The sequence below is a fragment of the Phyllobates terribilis genome, unplaced genomic scaffold (assembly GCF_046119375.1).
Source record: "Phyllobates terribilis strain yellow unplaced genomic scaffold, ASM4611937v1 Scaffold_1__5_contigs__length_1240528914, whole genome shotgun sequence".
Lineage (NCBI taxonomy): Eukaryota > Metazoa > Chordata > Amphibia > Anura > Dendrobatidae > Phyllobates > Phyllobates terribilis.
In genome coordinates, this window is record NW_027362761.1 from 1,025,197,981 (window position 1) to 1,025,216,089 (window position 18,109).

General features: G+C 43.4%; 1 protein-coding gene across 2 annotated transcripts in view; it reads left to right on the top strand.

Moving 5' to 3' along the window:
- FSTL5 (follistatin like 5) overlaps positions 1 to 18,109 on the top strand; it is a 1,189,778-nt gene that overhangs the window by 316,952 nt on the left and 854,717 nt on the right. The gene's annotated exons all lie outside the window — the stretch shown is intronic.

Sequence of the window (18,109 nt, forward strand, 5' to 3'; positions counted from 1 at the left end):
ATCGAACATAACCTCGAACAGCCGAATTTTTCTCAAATTGTTCGTGTTCGCCGAACGGCTCGAACACCGCCCAAAACAGCTCGAATTTGAGATTGGCGAACATTTCGAGTAGAACAACGCTCATCTCTAGTAATTAGCCAATTAGCACAAGGCCAGAGCAGGCAATGCTATGCAGGGTAAACAAACCAATATACAACAGAGGGCCATAAAACAGTGAAAAAGAGAGCTTTGAACACTTCAAAACAAAGCCAAAATAACAAAACAAAACAGCAGCAATGGATGAAAAACCATGAAGAAATCTTGCTAGAATATGACCCCGTTCACACACAGACAGCACACAAATGGATGGATGGATGAAATACCATGAAGAAATCTTGCTAGAATATGACCCCGTTCACACCCATACAGCACACAAACGGATGGATGGATGAAATACCATGAAGAAATCTTGCTAGAATATGGCCCCGTTCACACCCAGACAGCACACAAACGGATGGATGAAATACCATGAAGAAATCTTGCTAGAATATGACCCCGTTCACACCCAGACAGCACACAAACGGATGGATGAAATACCATGAAGAAATCTTGCTAGAATTTGACCCCGTTCACACCCAGACAGCACTCAAACGGATGGATGAAATACCATGAAGAAATCTTGCTAGAATATGACCCCGTTCACACCCATGGATGGATGAAATACATGTATGAAGAAGAGAGAAGAGATGAGTGTCAGCTTCGTGCCATTGTATAACTGCTTATTAAATGCACTTTAAGCTATTGCACTTAAAGTCTGTTGCACGCGTGACCCAGCACGCGTGCTTTCCTGAGCCAGAGCACACAGTTTTAAGGCTGTGTGCACACTGTGCGTTTTTGCAACATTTTTATAGCGCGGAATTGGACCAAAAATGCTAGGGAATGCTTATGCCAGCTAAGTTAGTGAGAATCCTGAAGTGCTGTGCACATGAGCTGTAATTTTCCTTTCAGGATTTGCTGTGCCTTTAAATCTGCAGCATGGCGTTTTTGACTCATTAACTTCAATTGAGTCAATGAAATCTGCAGCAAAAACGCAGGTATAAAAATGTTTGCAGATTTGCAGATTTGCTGTCTCAATTGATGTCAGTGGGTCAAAAACGCACAAAGAATTTACCGTGGGTCACAGGCGTCGGCTGATGAGAGACTACTCCTCCCATCTGCCTACGGCTGCTGTCGCTGATAATAGCGAGAGCAGGCGCAGCTGATGGGAGGAGTAGTCTCTCATTAGCCGGCGCCTGTGCTCACAATGAAGATAAAACAATAAATTAATATTAAAATAAAAATAAAAAACACATTATACTCACCTAACACCAAATCCCTGAAGCCATTGTTCCCTGCAAAAAATAAAAAATAATAAACCACCATATCCCTCACCTGTCCACCGTAATCCACGTAATCCAGAGAGTCCCACGGTGATAGGATCATTTGTAGAACAGTCACATCGGCAGATGTGACTGTTCTACCCAGCAGCTGGCTGCATACTGACAGGAGCATAATCGCTCTCGCAGTGTATAGCGTTGATCTGCCATGAGAGAGGTCACAGGAGTTCATCAGCTGATGAGTTCCGTTAATCTCACTTACGGAACCGCCGCTGCACGAGAAAACTCTCACTCAGCGATGGTGCCGTAAGTGAGGTCACCGGATCTCATCAGCTGATGAACTCCTGTGACCTCTCTGACCGCAGCTCAGCGCTATACACTGACACAGTAGCGATTACAGTCCTGTGTCAGTATGTAGCCTGCTGTCCTGTAGAGAAGTGACATCTGTGACTGCTGATGTGACTGCTCTACAAGTGAGATCGTTGTGGGACAGTATGGATTGTTTCATCACTTAGGACAGGTGAGGGATATGGTTGTTTTTTAGATTTGTTCTTTTATAGGTGACAATGGCTTCAAATGAATTAGGCTATAGGTGAGTATAAATTTGCTTTTTTATTTTATCTTTTTTTACAGGGGACAATGGCTTCAGGGATTAGGCGTTAGGTGAGTATAACTGTGTTTTTTATTTTTAAATAAATATGTAACAAATGGTGTATACTTTTATTTTAAATAAATATTTTTTTTTCATGTTGGGCATTTATTTAAACACTTTTACTATGGAATTAGTAATGGGGACGTTTTATAGACGCCTCTCCATTACTAACCTGAGCTTCACGTCAGCTGCCAATACAAGCCTGATATGAACCCCAACCCTATTACCCCGCATGCTACCACACCAGGGCAAGTGAAAAGCAAGGCTAAATGCCAGATAGGCGCATTTTATTGATGCACCATTTCTGGGGTGGCTGAAGGCTGAGGTTGTTAGCCTTGGAGGGGGACAGGATCCATGGCCCCTTCCCTGGCTATTAATATCAGCCCGCCGCTGTCTAGTTAGCCTTTGCTGGTTAAATTTTATAGGGGGAACAGACATAAATTTTTTTCTGGGGTCCCCCTGTAATCTAGCCAGTAAAGGCTAATAAAACAGCTGTGAGCTGTTGTTAATAGCCAGGGAACATTTGGGAGTAATGGCCCCTTCCTTTGCTATTAATATCAGCCATCAGATGTCTGTTTAGCCTTTGCTGGTTAGAATTTATAGCGGGACACTGCGTCAATTTTTTTCTCGGGTCCCCCTCTAATCGAGCTAGTAAGGGTACGTGCCCACAATTAGGAATAGCAGCGCTTTGGATGTACCTTACCTGCGCTGCTTTCTACAGTACAAGCACAGCGGATGGAATTTATAAGAAATCCTATGCCCACTCTGCTTGTTTTTGACACTGCGTAAACTCGGTGTGGGTTTACGAGCCACAGCATGTAAATTTCTGTAGCAGGAACGCAAGTCTCCGCTGCAGATTTTGACCGATTGAAATGTCATTACATGCTGTGAATCCGCATGTACTGACAAAACAAATGCGGAATTAGAATGCAGCATTCTGGACACAGCGAAAATACGCTCTGTCCAAAGCGCTGCTGGCTCCTGACCATTGGGACCAGGGCTGGCATTAGCATCCAGTGCTCCTGGGCAGGTGCCAATGCCCTGAGCAAGCGGGGGACACACTTGCCGTTGGGGATCCCGCATGCTTTGTGTGCCGTGAGCTGGGGGAACCCAGTGCCAGCACCTGCGAGTTGACCCCCCACTTGCTCAGGACCCTGGCACTTGCAATAGTTACTTCTCCCAGTTCCTCCGCAGCTCCGGCGTCATCTCACACTTTGACGTCTACAGGTCAGAGGGTGCAATGACATCACTACAGTTCGCCCTCTTCTCTGAGCGTCACAGTGCAGAGAGCCAGAAGACTGTGACACTAAGGAGTCCAGAGCAGTGGCCAGCGAGGAGTGGTGAGTATTTGATTTTTTCATTTTTTTCTGTATGACGCATTATAGGGGGCCCATACTGCATTGAGCATTATATGGGGCCAATACTGCATTGAGCAATATATAGGGCCCATTATTCTGTATGGAGCATTATATAGGGCCCATTATTCTGTATGGAGCATTATTTATGGCCCTTTATACTGTATGGTGCATTATATGGGGTCCAGTATTCTGTATGGAGCATTATATGGGGCCCAGTATTCTGTATGAAGCATTATATGGGGCCTAGTATTCTGTATGGAGCATTATATGGGGTCCAGTACAATTGATATCACTCATGCAATGTAAGAAGTAAGTGAAATCTTTGGCCTTGTACTATACCTATATTTCTCTGCCGTATCTGTGCATCATGTATCATGGTATGTGTTAAGCAGCTCACTGAGACTCTTTTGCCTGGAGCCCACGAAAACCTGGAGCTGGCCCTGGTGGGGACGTACCCTAAAGTTTAACCAAACAGCTGTGAGCTGTAATTAATAGCCTGGGAACATGTTGGCCTAATGGCCCCTTCCTTGGCTAAAAATACCAGCCTCAGCTGTCCCAGAAATCGCACTTCATATTTCAATGGGATTAGGTGTAATGGAATTAGGGGTTGGTGTCAGCAGCTGTCTCTGACACCAAGCCCTAGGTTTAGCAATGAAGAGGTGTCAGCTAGACACTCTCAGAACTAAACTTGTAAGTAAACAGTTAAATAAACATACACACTGAGAATAAAACACTTTATTTGAAATAAAACACACATTCTTTAATCATTTAAATTGACCCAATGTACTCACCCCAGGTCTGACGATAATCCAAGGGTTAAAGCGATGTCCCACTTTTTTTTTTTCAAATATCTTTATTTAGCTTCAAAAAACATTAATTGCTTTTCCAAAATGCTTAAAAAAACGAATGCAAAAACGCACCAAAAATGCAGCAAATATGAACGTTTTTTCCACAGCTTTTTTGCTGCCAAGAGGTGTAGAAACATTGCAGAAATTTCTGCAATCAAATACTCAAAGTGCGCACATAGCCTTAGAGTTTTGTTGATTTAAAAAAAACATTTTAATATACAGCGAGTTTTTTTTTTTCAAATTTGCATTGCCCCAAATATGATTTGTTTCAAACTGGAGAGATTCAAGGGGAAAAAAGGCTAAGTAGTCATGCCACATTGATATTACACAAAACTATAGTATTTGTATGTAAAATCAGATGATTCTGACAAGAAAAGAGCAATTCAATAACATATTCAGAAAATAATTATGAGGACCAAAAGGGGTACTAATACTTAACTCCCGAGTTACCAATGGCCATTGGCGGTTATAGGGTAATAAGAGCAAAGAGGGGTCCTTCAAGTTTGTTTTACTGTATATAGTACAAAAACAATTATACCCAATTGAAAGTGAGGATATCAGCATCTACAATGTTAATGTTATTCAGCCATGTAGACCACATATTAGGATATGATATACCACAAAAGGTCACAAACTTATATGCTTCCAATAAATATATCACCATCAAAGAAACCTAGGCCATATGCGCCTTGGTTTAAATGGAAGAAAAAATAGAAAGACACATAAAATTAATTATTATTTATTTCAACAGTTTAAAATAGAAACAGGATTAAAAAACAGGTGCCCTCAGAATACATAACAAACATATTCCCTTAGCTAAACAAATACAGTGGTGGGGGGCCCTTTCGCCTGTAGCTTTTTCAAAGGGGCGCGTTTAGGAAAAAGCTACAGGCGAAACGGCGTGGTCGGGGTTTAGGACGGCATATCTCCCCTTGCTATTCCCTTGGTGGTCATTATGTAAGTAATCTCTTTTGAGGTGTACACATTACTTCTGTGCTTTTATTTCTATGCATCCACCTGACAGGTCTTGTTGTTAGCACTTGCTAAATGGGATGCATAAGATGTAATTACAATTATTGCACTACCTTTGTTCTTCTGGTACACCTGCAAGTGTATTTTTGTATGCACTAATCTCTTTATGCACTTTTTCACTTTATATATTTATTTATAATTTGACTTAGGGTGTATGTGTATATATATATATATATATATATATATATATATATATATTAATTTGCATATTTTGATACTGTTTCAGGCACATTTGCACTTTACTTATCTGCAGGTTGTACTATTTACCGATATTAAATTATCAAATTATTATATCATTATTAGTCCCCTTTTTTTGGAATTGTGCACAATATTTATTAGTTGTAATATACCTTTTGACCCTTTTTGATATAGGGCCCCCCACCACTGTATTTGTTTAGCTAAGGGAATATGTTTGTTATGTATTCTGAGGGCACCTGTTTTTTAATCCTGTTTCTATTTTAAACTGTTGAAATAAATAATAATTAATTTTATGTGTCTTTCTATTTTTTCTTCCATTTAAACCAAGGCGCATATGGCCTAGGTTTCTTTGATGGTGATATTAGGATATGAGATGATAATTTAGCAAAATTTATAACATAAACAGACAATACCAGCACTGTCCCCATCTGGGCTCACAATCTACATTCCCTATCAGTATGTCTTTGGAGTGTGGGAAGAAACCAGAGAACCCGGAGGAAACCCATGCAAACAAGGGGAAAACATACGAACTCCTTGCAGATGTTGTCCTTGGTGGGATTTGAACCCAGGACCCCAGTGCTGCAAGCCTGCAGTGCTAACCACTGAGCCACCGTGCTGCCCATATTAATATACAGTACAGACCAAAAGTTTGGACACACCTTCTCATTTAAAGATTTTTCTGTATTTTCATGACTATGAAAATTGTACATTCACACTGAAGGCATCAAAACTATGAATTTAAACATGTGGAATTATATACTTAACAAAAAAGTGTGAATCAACTGAAAATATGTCTTATATTCTAGGTTCTTCAAAGTAGCCACCTTTTGCTTTGATGACTGCTTTGCACACTCTTGGCATTCTCTTGATGAGCTTCAAGAGGTAGTCACCGGAAATGGTCTTCCAACAATCTTGAAGGAGTTCCCAGAGATGCTTAGCACTTGTTGGCCCTTTTGCCTTCACTCTGCGGTCCAGCTCACCCCAAACCATCTCAATTGGGTTCATGTCTGGTGACTGTGGAGGCCAGGTCATCTGGCGTAGCACCCCATCACTCTCCTTCCTGGTCAAATAGCCCTTACACAGCCTGGAGGTGTGTTTGGGGTTATTGTCCTGTTGAAAAATAAATGATGGTCCAACTAAACGCAAACCGGATGGAATAGCATGCCGCTGCAAGATGCTGTGGTAGCCATGCTGGTTCAGTATGCCTTCAATTTTGAATAAATCCCCAACAGTGTCACAAGCAAAGCACCCCCACACCATCACACCTCCTCCTCCATGCTTCACGGTGGGAACCAGTCATGTAGAGTCCATCCGTTCACCTTTTCTGTGTCGCACAAAGACATGGTGGTTGGAACCAAAGATCTCAAATTTGGACTCATCAGACCAAAGCACAGATTTCCACTAGCCTAATGTCTATTCCTTGTGTTCTTTAGCCCAAACAAGTCTCTTCTGCTTGTTGCCTGTCCTTAGCAGTGGTTTCCTAGCAGCTATTTTACCATGAAGGCCTGCTACACAAAGTCTCCTCTTAACAGTTGTTGTAGAGATGAGTCTGCTGCTAAAACTCTGTGTGGCATTCACCTGGTCTCTAATCTGAGCTGCTGTTAACCTGAGATTTCTGAGGCTGGTGACTCGGATAAACTTATCCTCAGAAGCAGAGGTAACTCTTGGTCTTCCTTTCCTGGGGCGGTCCTCATGTGAGCAAGTTTCCTTGTAGCGCTTGATGGTTTTTGCAACTGCACTTGGGGACACATTCAAAGTTTACCCAATTTTTCATACTGACTGACCTTCATTTCTTAAACTAATGATGGCCACTCGTTTTTCTTTACTTAGCTGCTTTTTTCTTGCCATAATACAAATTCTAACAGTCTATTCAGTAGGACTATCAGCTATGTATCCACCTGACTTCTGCACAACACAACTGATGGTCCCAACCCCATTTATAAGGCAAGAAATCCCACTTATTAAACCTGACAGGGCACACCTGTGAAGTGAAAACCATTTCCGGTGACTACCTCGTGAAGCTCATCAAGAGAATGCCAAGAGTGTGCAAAGCAGTCATCAAAGCAAAAGTTGGCTACTCTGAAGAACCTAGAATATAAGACATATTTTCAGTTGTTTCACACTTTTTTGTTAAGTATATAATTCCACATGTGTTAATTCATAGTTTTGCTGCCTTCAATGTGAATGTACAATTTTCATAGTCATGAAAATACAGAAAAAAATTTAAATGAGAAGGTGTGTCCAAACTTTTGGTCTGCACTGTATATTAATACATATGGAACATATAAAATGTTAGTATTACAATATTCTTAGGTATTATTTGTATTCTACTCCGATGTAATGTGTATTATACCTTTGAGGTTAGTATACTGTATTTAGGGAGCAATTTTGCTGCAACATTCCTAATTAATAGGGTTGAGTGAGTATGTTCTGTAGGAGTATGCTCGGGCTGAGCTCCGAGTATTTACAGCTGCTCGGTGATAAGGTTAAATCGCTCCCGTGTGAATGATTTGCAACTGTTTGACAACTTTATTACATGTGAGTAATGTCTATTTCTTACACATTCCTCACATGTAATAAAACTGTCAAACAGTTGCAAATCATGCACACGGGAACGATTTAACCTTATCACCGAGCAGCTGTAAATACTCGGAGATAAGCCCAAGCATACTCGGCGAAAGGGTTAATAGAACATACTCGCTCAACACTAGTGTTGAGCCACCCCCCGTAGTGTTTGAGTTCGGTTCGGTTCGTCGAACACCCGTATGTTCGCCGAACTGTTCGTTGAACTGTTCGTCGAACACCTTCGAACACCGTTAAATCCAATGGCAGGCAAACAAAAACACATAGAAACACATAGAAAACACCTTCAAAGGTGTCCAAAAGCTGACAAACTGCTCAGAAGACACAACCAACACATGGAAAAGTGACAAGTACATACGGTCATGCGAAAATAAAAGAGGTGGAGGAGTAAAAGGAGGGGGAGACACAGATATAGGCATGTCATGCCCTTCTAAAACCAAAAAAGTGCGAAGCCGACACGGCCAGTCCGTTCCTGCCCGTGCAACCTCCGTGTCGCCGGGTTTGTGCCAGAGCCGCGGTGAACCCTGACGGCCAGCCCCCCTCTCCCAATACTGGTGCCTGTCCGCTAGTGGGTCGAGCCCCCCCCGCGGTGGGGGGGAGTAACATCTGCAGAAGAAAGACCATCTTCCAGCCAAACTAAGATGTCTACTTCTTTTCGTGGACAATGTGATAAGATCCCTTTCTTACGGACACGCCCATCGCTACAAACTCCAGATGAGGCACAAAAACAGCAGGTGCTTCAACGGATATCAAGTGCTCCTTCAAGTGGGCTCTCCTCCACCTCAACTTCAACATCACAAATACTCCAGTCCTCAGAGGTGTCACCCCAATAGCACTTGCTTCCTCACAGCTCCCCGGTCTCCAGCTGCCCGTCTGAGTATGGGGTAACACAAATGGTTCTGTCTACACAGCTGTTTACTCATACTATAGCCTGGGAAACTGAGTTCTGCTCCAGGGCTTCTGTTAATCCAGACGAGGAAATGATCTGCACTGATGCCCAGAATCTTTATTCGGATCCAGGACCAGATGAAGAAGGTTCTGAGCATAATGTAGACCCTCGTTCCCAAACTGTAGCTCCTGTTGGTGGAGACAATGATGAAGACGATGATGAGACTCAAATACCTGATTGGAGTGACAACTTGACTTTTCGGTCAGGGCAGGAAGAGGTTGGCTCTGAGGACGACTGGTGTGAGAACACAGGGTGATGATGACGAGGTTGGAGATCCCACTTACTGTCCACCCACAGTCAGCCAGTCGATGAGGTCAGCAGAGGAGGTGGAGGAGGATGTGACTAGCCCAGGGGATGGGGATGACTCGGTACCCGGGCCTTTGCCTGGCCTTGGGGATGTCGCGGTGGTCGGCTCCCGGGCCCGTACCCTGGGGTCACTCTTTAAAAGGGTGGATAATTGTTAATTTTATAAGTGTTCGTGACGACACCTGTGGTATCTGGTGAGAAGCACCAGCGCTGCAGCAGTCCACTGAGGCCGGTGATAAGGCAGCTCGATGGTATAGCTCCCCACAGGTGGAGCTAGGCCTCAGAAAACTGTATGCAGGGGGAATGCAGGACAGGCGAGACCCAGCTGGGTCAGAGCAAGAACGGGAACGGACACGGTAGTCACTTCAGTACCTTTTACTGGTGGAAATTCAGGCACATCCCGGAGCACTGTAGGGTGAAGGGTGCATATCAGGATCCTCCCCAATGAGCGGGTGTAGGGCCTCTTGTTTCTTGCCTCTGCGTAGTAAGTTTCTGACCTGCCTGGAGCTAGGCCTAACTTTGTCTCTGTCCTGCGCTGGCTGACCTTATGGTATTGCCTTGTCTTGGAGTTCACGCTCCCAGTATGCGGGGCCTAAGCGTCTCCTGGCTCTGTTAAGTATAAGCACCTTAGTGATCCTGGGACTTGTAGTTCTCCAGGGATTCCGGTTATGCCTTACTGTGTCATAGAGATCCCGGTAAGCTCGGATCCGGTGTCCGGTAAATGCTTCGGTGTGAGCTGGTTAAGCTCCTCTGCCCCTTATGTACTAACTCGCCACTCACCTTCGGCCTACTTGGGCCCTCACTAGGCTATACACACTAACGACAGCTTGCCGTGCTTCACCGATCTTATGGCGCCGGCACACCTTAAGCTGTATCTGGGCTCCCTGAATCTAGCTAGCAGGAGCCTCGTGCTCCACTGCTGAACTATTAACTAAGTTCTCTAGACTAGACTGAGCTCCACTGCAGACTGACCTCTCTTAGGCATCTCTACTGCAGGAACTCTTCATAGGAACTGAACTGCCTAGCTCCACCTTCCCTATTTATATCCCTAACGGGCTCCCTCTGCTGGTCTGAGGTGGAAGGTGAAGATGTGTGAATGTTTATGGGGACCTCTTGTGGAGGATTCCATCAATGCACTCTTCTAGGGTCTGTGATACCAAGCGCAGTGGGGCGTCACAGATGCTATTGACGACGAGGTTAGGTTGCGCCTTCCTGGACAGAGATGGAGTACTGGAAGCATGTCAACAACTGCATCCTCAACCACAACTCTGCCTCTGACCACAAGTTGTAGTGGCTCTTCAGGTCGCATGGGCTCTAAGCCTTGCATAGCCTGGGCATTTTTTCAGATCGATAAGGATGACCCAACTCGTGTTATCTGTAATATTTGTCACCAAAAGCTAAGTAGAGGCCAAAAAATCCATAGTTTGAGTACTTCATGCATGAACCGTCACATGGATATAAAGCATAAGTTGCAGTGGGAAGCTCACCCTTGCTACAATGCGGCCTAGCAGGCCGGGCCAACCACCATCTGCCCCATCTTGTGCATCCACGGCCTCTTCATCCTCTGTGACTGGGGTTACAGCAGTCACACATGTTTTTGGACGCAGACCTGCCACCTCTTTACCCGCAACTGCCAGTTTGATTGACAGGTCATCAATTCATTTGGAAGTGGAAACACCTGCTGGTGTGGAGCGCTCTTTGACATCGAGAGCACCACCTTTGGATCAAGGCAACCTAACATGTCCGCCTGCATCTTCCTCACAGACCGGCTGTTTGCCGGGGAAACCCTACTCAACCCCGTCTAAGCACAACAGCCAGCCCTCGGTCCCTCAGATGTGGACAAGTAAAAGACCATTTCCTCCTAGCCATGAGAAAGCTAAGAGGTTGAATTTCACCATCTGCAAGCTCTTGGCTATAGAAATGCTGCCTTTCCGCCTGGTGGACACAGAGGATTTTCGAGACCTTATATCCGTCGCAGTGCCCCAGTACCAGATGCCCATTCAGCACTACTTCTCAAAGAAAGGTGTGCCTGCACTCCACCAGCATGTCGCACACAACATCACCGCTTCTTTGAGAAACTCTGTGTGTGACAGGGTGCATTTCACCACAGACACTTGGACGAGTAGGCATGGACAGGGGCGTTACATGTCGCTGACTGGGCACTGGGTAACTATGGTGACAGCAGGACAAGGGGCTGCTGTCCAAGTCTTACCATCCCCACGAGTTGTGCGTCAATCCTCTTTATCTCGAAGTTCCTCCACTGCTTCTGCTTCCTCAACCTCCTCTCGGTCCTCCACCTGCATCCAAAGCCTGTCTGATAATGCCACCTGCTTTCTAACTGCACAGAAGGAATCCTGCATACCTCCTTACTATGCTGGCAGCAGGGCTCAACGGCATCAGTGTTTACTTTGAAATGTCTGGGAAATGTGAGTCACACAGCTGAGGAGTTGTGGTCAGCTCTGGAGACCCAGTTTCATGAATGGTTGTCTCCACTGGTCCAGCAACCAGGGAAGGCCGTGTGCGACAATGCTGCAAACCTGGGTGCGGCCCTTCGCCGGGGCAATGTCACACACGTGCCTTGTATGGCTCACGTGTTGAACCTGGTTGTCCAGCAATTTTTAGCCCACTATCCCGGACTAGATGGCCTTCTGTAGAGGGCACGGTCGCTGTGTGCTCACTTCCGCCGTTCGCATCCCGCAGCTCAACGACTTACATCTCTACAGAAGTCGTTGGGCCTGCCAGTTCACCGGCTGAAATGCGATGCGCCGACATGGTGGAATTCAACTCTGCACATGTTTCAGCGACTGTGGCAGCACCGACAAGCCCTGATGCAATACGTTCTGACGTATAGCCTGGGCCAACGAGATCCAGAGGTGGGGCAAATCAAGCTGCAGGAGTGGTCTCAGATCAGGGACCTATGAAGTTGACGCACCCCCTGGGCCGTGCGGTACTAGGTTGTTTCCCCCGGCCTGTATAACTAAGATGACCAGACCTCTTGCCTCTCTCCCTACCTTGATTACTTCCATTAGTACCTGAGGCCATAACAGGCCTCTAATACCTCTCCAGTTGAAATATGTGTTGTGAAACTCTAATTTCCTCCCGCCTGGGTGGACTTTCGCCCTTTTTTCTGCCCAATATATATACGAGTGGCCTATCACCCACACTGTTGGCTTAGCGTCACCTGTAAAAGAAACAAACCACGTTAGGATAACAAGTCCGGTCTTATGTATCTCGCCAAACACGTGGATCACCATCTCCCTATCCTCTGAACTTCCGTTTCTGACAGTCCTGCTCTTGCTGCTTCCGTGGCCGCACCTATGCGGAATGAGTGTGTCCCGTAATCTTTGGGGTGATTCCCTGCCGATGTTATGCATTTATTAAATATAGCTTGGAACTGGTATCTTGATAATGGCGTTCCATCAATGTGTGATAGGAAGAAATTCATTTGTGATCTGATGGTTATATATGTTTTTACTATTGTTACCCGACTCAGTGTACCATTTGTGGGTTGTAGAAGTACCCAAGTGCCCTTGCCCGCTGGAACCGTTTTCGATTGGCTTATGCGTAGACGTATTGCATTATTGGCTATGACTACGTCCTGGTGTAATAAGCATCCACTGGTGGTAATTTTGGATTGAGGGACTAATTCGCTTATGCATAGCGCCCCGAAGAAGGCGATGGCAAATGCAGTAGACAGTAGTGTTGCTTCAAATTGTGAGTGTCATGTTAATGGTGTTAGGGATATGATGTGAGAAATCAGTTTTAGTGACACGGGACGGGACGTCTACACTCCTGACTTGGCTGACCCCTTTTCCACCCTTTTATGCATAGTCTGATGATGAATCTTTGTGACATCTCCCCAATTCAGTAGTTGGAAGTGAAATGCTACTCCGGTCAGACACTGACGCCGCTGATATGCCCCTCATCATTAGCTGGTGGAGAAATTCTATGGTGACTTGTGATCTGGCTTGTTCACATTGGTCAACGCGTCTGCCTGCTACTAGTCGAGTCCACTCTTCCCATGCCTTACCGTATGCTTGCCACATCGACGGGGCAACTGACGCTCTGATTAAAGGCATCAACTATTCGCCACTAGATCCCATAGGGAGGGTGGGCAACTGTTGCCCGATGGGTGGGCATTGAGGAAGAGCTCTGTGAAAATCTGCCAATTGAATTGTGATAAAGCGTTAGCAGCAGCTTTAGACCCCTCAGCATCGTGGCTAGCGCGGACCCATACATTATGTTTTTGGCACAGGAATGCTAGCCGGCGTAGTAGGCCTAGCACTGGAAGAGACGATGATGCCATCTTATTAATGCAGTGCGCTAGGCTGTTGTTTTTTGTTATGAAGCGTATATTTTTGTTAGCCAGGCGCGCGCCCCATATTTCTATTGCTACCACTATTGGGAAGAAAAATTATTTTCAGGGCTAGATGCAGCTAAAAATTATTATTAATTTCAAAGCTGGTGGAGCTTGGTATAGATGGCCTAATACAATGAGTACAACACAGCTACAAGCCTAAATATTTTTTCAGAGCTAGATGCAGAAAAAAATTATATTGAATTTGCAACCTGATGGAGGTCAGTATAGATGGACTAATAGAACAAGTCCCACACACTGCTAGAAGCTGAAATATTTTTTCAGAGCTAGACGCAGAAAAAAATTATATTGAATTTGCAACCTGATGGAGGTTAGTATAGATGGACTAATAGAACAAGTCCCACACACTGCTAGAAGCCTAAATATTTTTTCAGAGCTAGATGCAGAAAAAAATTATATTGAATTTGCAACCTGATGGAGGTCAGTATAGATGGACTAATAGAACAAGTCCCACACACTGCTAGAAGCTGAAATATTTTTTCAGAGCTAGATGCAGAAAAAAATAATACTGAATTTGCAACCTGATAGAGGTTAGTATAGATGGACTAATAGAACAAGTCCCACACACTGCTAGAAGCCTAAATATTTTTTCAGAGCTAGATGCAGAATAAAATTATATTGAATTTGCAACCTGATGGAGGTCAGTATAGATGGTCTAATAGAACAAGTCCCACACACTGCTAGAAGTTGAAATATTTTTTCAGAGCTAGATGCAGAAAAAAATTATATTGAATTTGCAACCTGATGGAGGTTAGTATAGATGGACTAATAGAACAAGTCCCACACACTGCTAGAAGCCTAAATATTTTTTCAGAGCTAGATGCAGAAAAAAATTATATTGAATTTGCAACCTGATGGAGGTCAGTATAGATGGACTAATAGAACAAGTCCCACACACTGCTAGAAGCTGAAATATTTTTTCAGAGCTAGATGCAGAAAAAAATAATACTGAATTTGCAACCTGATAGAGGTTAGTATAGATGGACTAATAGAACAAGTCCCACACACTGCTAGAAGCCTAAATATTTTTTCAGAGCTAGATGCAGAATAAAATTATATTGAATTTGCAACCTGATGGAGGTCAGTATAGATGGTCTAATAGAACAAGTCCCACACACTGCTAGAAGTTGAAATATTTTTTCAGAGCTAGATGCAGAAAAAAATTATATTGAATTTGCAACCTGATGGAGGTCAGTATAGATGGACTAATAGAACAAGTCCCACACGCTGCTAGAAGCCTAAATATTTTTTCAGAGCTAGATGCAGAAATAAATTGTATTGAATTTGCAACCTGATGGAGGTCAGTATAGATGGACTAATAGAACAAGTCCCACACACTGGGAATGATGCTATGCCCAAAAGGTTTTACTCCACTAGGTGCAGTAAAAAAAATTGTATTCTATACACAGGTGGTGAAGCTTGCAACACAGATAGGCTACTCCACTGACTAACACACTCTGCAATAGGCCAAAAAGGATTTGCTTTGTTAGATTTAGCCAAATGCTGTGAAAAAAACTTGTACAGCACTGACACAGACCTGCCTGGCAAAAAGTGATAGGAACTGATGTAACCTAGCCCTGAAAAGGACTGCAATTACAATTAGTCTTTACTCCCAACCTATCTATTTAAGAGCACAGACCTGCCTGATAAAAGTCATAGGAATTGATGTAACCTAGTCCTGAAAAGGACTGCAATCACAACTATTCCCTACTCCCAAGCTATCTGTAGATTTGTGCGAAAATTGGCTTTAAATTAACAAAGTATAGCTCACACAGCAACAGCGGTGCCGTCTAACACGCAGCTGCAGCAGTGAGAAAATGGTGGCGATGGGGAAATTGGCTGGGTCTTATAGGGCAAGGACATGTGACATACACTGCCAAAGACACATGCCCTTGCTTGTGTGAAAAAAAGCAGTTCGCTCCATGTGTGCGCTGCTGATAGGCTAACAGATTGCACCACCCCACTGTAAATGCGGGAAAGAGAAAAAAAAATGGAGATCTTCATTATTTCTGCAGAGATCCATCCCCTGCCCCCCCTTCCCCGCCCCGCTGTACACTCAAACTGCGTATTAACATTAATTTTCAGCATTACTGAGAAAAAATCCAGTTACGCTTTTGGTGCAAGAACAGTTATCGAACATAACCTTGAACAGCCGAATTTTTTTCAAATCGTTCGTGTTCGCCGAACGGCTCGAACACCGCCCAAAACAGCTCGAATTTGAGATTGGCGAACAGTTCGAGTCGAACAGCGCTCATCTCTTTTCAACACTACTAATTAACCATTGTACAAGTATATTTTATATTATGCAACCTGGACTGATATCAAGGCAATGCTTTCAGTTTTCTGCAGTTATTAACATTTAATAAAAAATAACTGTGGTAATAACTTCCCTTCTTTAATTCACTAGAATTTCGTAGCAAGTAACAACAGTGTGAAAAAAATATTTCTTCAGGCAGTGAATGAGGCTGATATCAAAAACAGCAAGAAGTCACCAAACTACTATATCCAAAGCACTGGTCAGCAGCTGAATTATAGCAATGCAGTTGCTTGAATAAAAAAAAGGAAAGGGAAATTGTGGTTTTGAATGATGGGGGATGGCTCCAATTTTATTCACTCTATGCAGTACAAAAAAAGGTTGCTAAACCCTTGATTTATTTTTTTATTCTGGACAACTTATCGAAGAATTGCGAACAAGCAGGAGCAGGAATTTTAAGGACATGTTGCAAAATCATAAGGAATGATAGAGAATTTAGATAATGTGAGTCCTAAGCTCAGAATACTGGAATGAAGACATTAGCTGTGACCTGTAAAATTATCATCTTTCGGTTATCCAAAATATCAAGTTTTTCATGAACAATGAAAAATATCACTATTTTTATGGTTCGTCCAAACATTAATGGATGACTGATAACCCTGCTAAACAAAAAAAAGTAATTTCTTCTTTTAGTTTAATGGACTTCTAGAAATTCACTGTATCTAAATTTTTCATTTTTACATTATGCTTCCTAAAATTATTTTTAAAAGAAACCTGACAATAGATACAGTGCAAAAAAATTTATCTAATTTATACAATGTGATTTTCTTGATTTTTTTGGCTATATTCTATCTCTCAATGTTAAAATTGACCTACCCTTAAAATTATAGATTGTTCATGTCTTTGTCAGTGGGCAAACTTACAAAAACGGCAAGGGATTAAATACTTTTTTCCCCCATTTGATATACTGCCAGTTCATGAGCAGCAAGTATCAGTCACTGGCTGTATAATTTCAGCCATGCATGTTTGACTCTAAAATACTGCGATGTTCTAAAGAAAAGTATATTTTAAAAGCCATCGGGGACCGAACCGCAGTTGTGACCAGTCAAAAAGGACGATCCCTGGAGGCTTCTCCTTGCCCTCTGACAATAACTGACAGGTCTATCCCTAAACATGCACGTAGGGAGAGACCCGTCACTCAAGGTGAGTGGACAGGAAGAAGCCACCAGAACTGGGTTTTAAAACCAGTCATCCATGCGGCTCGGTATCCGGTGGCTTTTATAGTATGTTTTTCTGTGCCTCTATTCTTTTAGAATCACACATGCATGGTTGAAATTATACAGCCAGTGACTGATAATTGTAATTGCTGCCCATGGACATATTGTCCGTGTCTAAAATCATACCACCACACCACCACTGTCTGATCCTTGCTGCCTTTGCTCTCAGGTTTCCTTTAACTCCTTGTACTATATGTGAAGTGCATGCATTAAAATAATTACTGATGGCAGTCTTCTGCCATTCCCAGCGCTGCTCTGATCCCTCTCCTACATAATGTGACCACAACGATTTCTTGCCGACTCACACCATGGACCGTTATTTCCTCTCCTAAGAAAGTGACTTCTGATCCAGGAGAGGACCAAATAAATCGCAGAATATGGTGACTGTTAAATATTTTAATGCATGCACTGTGCATACAGTACACGTCTGATTTGTAAAGGATAGTGAAATGAAAAAAAAATACTGGAGATGTACTTTAAGGTTAAACTAAACCTTTCAGGGTTAATATTTGATGTAGATGTGTTCTGATTCTGTGTCAGCTCAGGAACAGAGCAGTGTCCCGAACCATAGACTTTCTAATGAGCTCGTACACCTCTCTGCTCGCACTAGGGCAGGAGTTGTGTGTGTCTACCACCTGAGTTGTGCACTTCTCAACAGGCTTTTGAATGATCAGGGGGATGGATTCTTAAAACTCAGACTTTCAAAAGTCTGCAGGATATATAAGGTCTTAAAACACATAAAAAAATGCTCAAAAGTCTAAATCTGGAGAATATGTCCCAACTCTCCTGTGTTTGTGTGGCTGTCCATAAATAGATTTTAAAGGGAAAGGACTTGTATAAATCTTTCACAGTTGAAGAAATACGGATATTCTTGGAGTATTTGTGGTTCCTAAGCAGGTCAGGGGTGGTTACAAACATG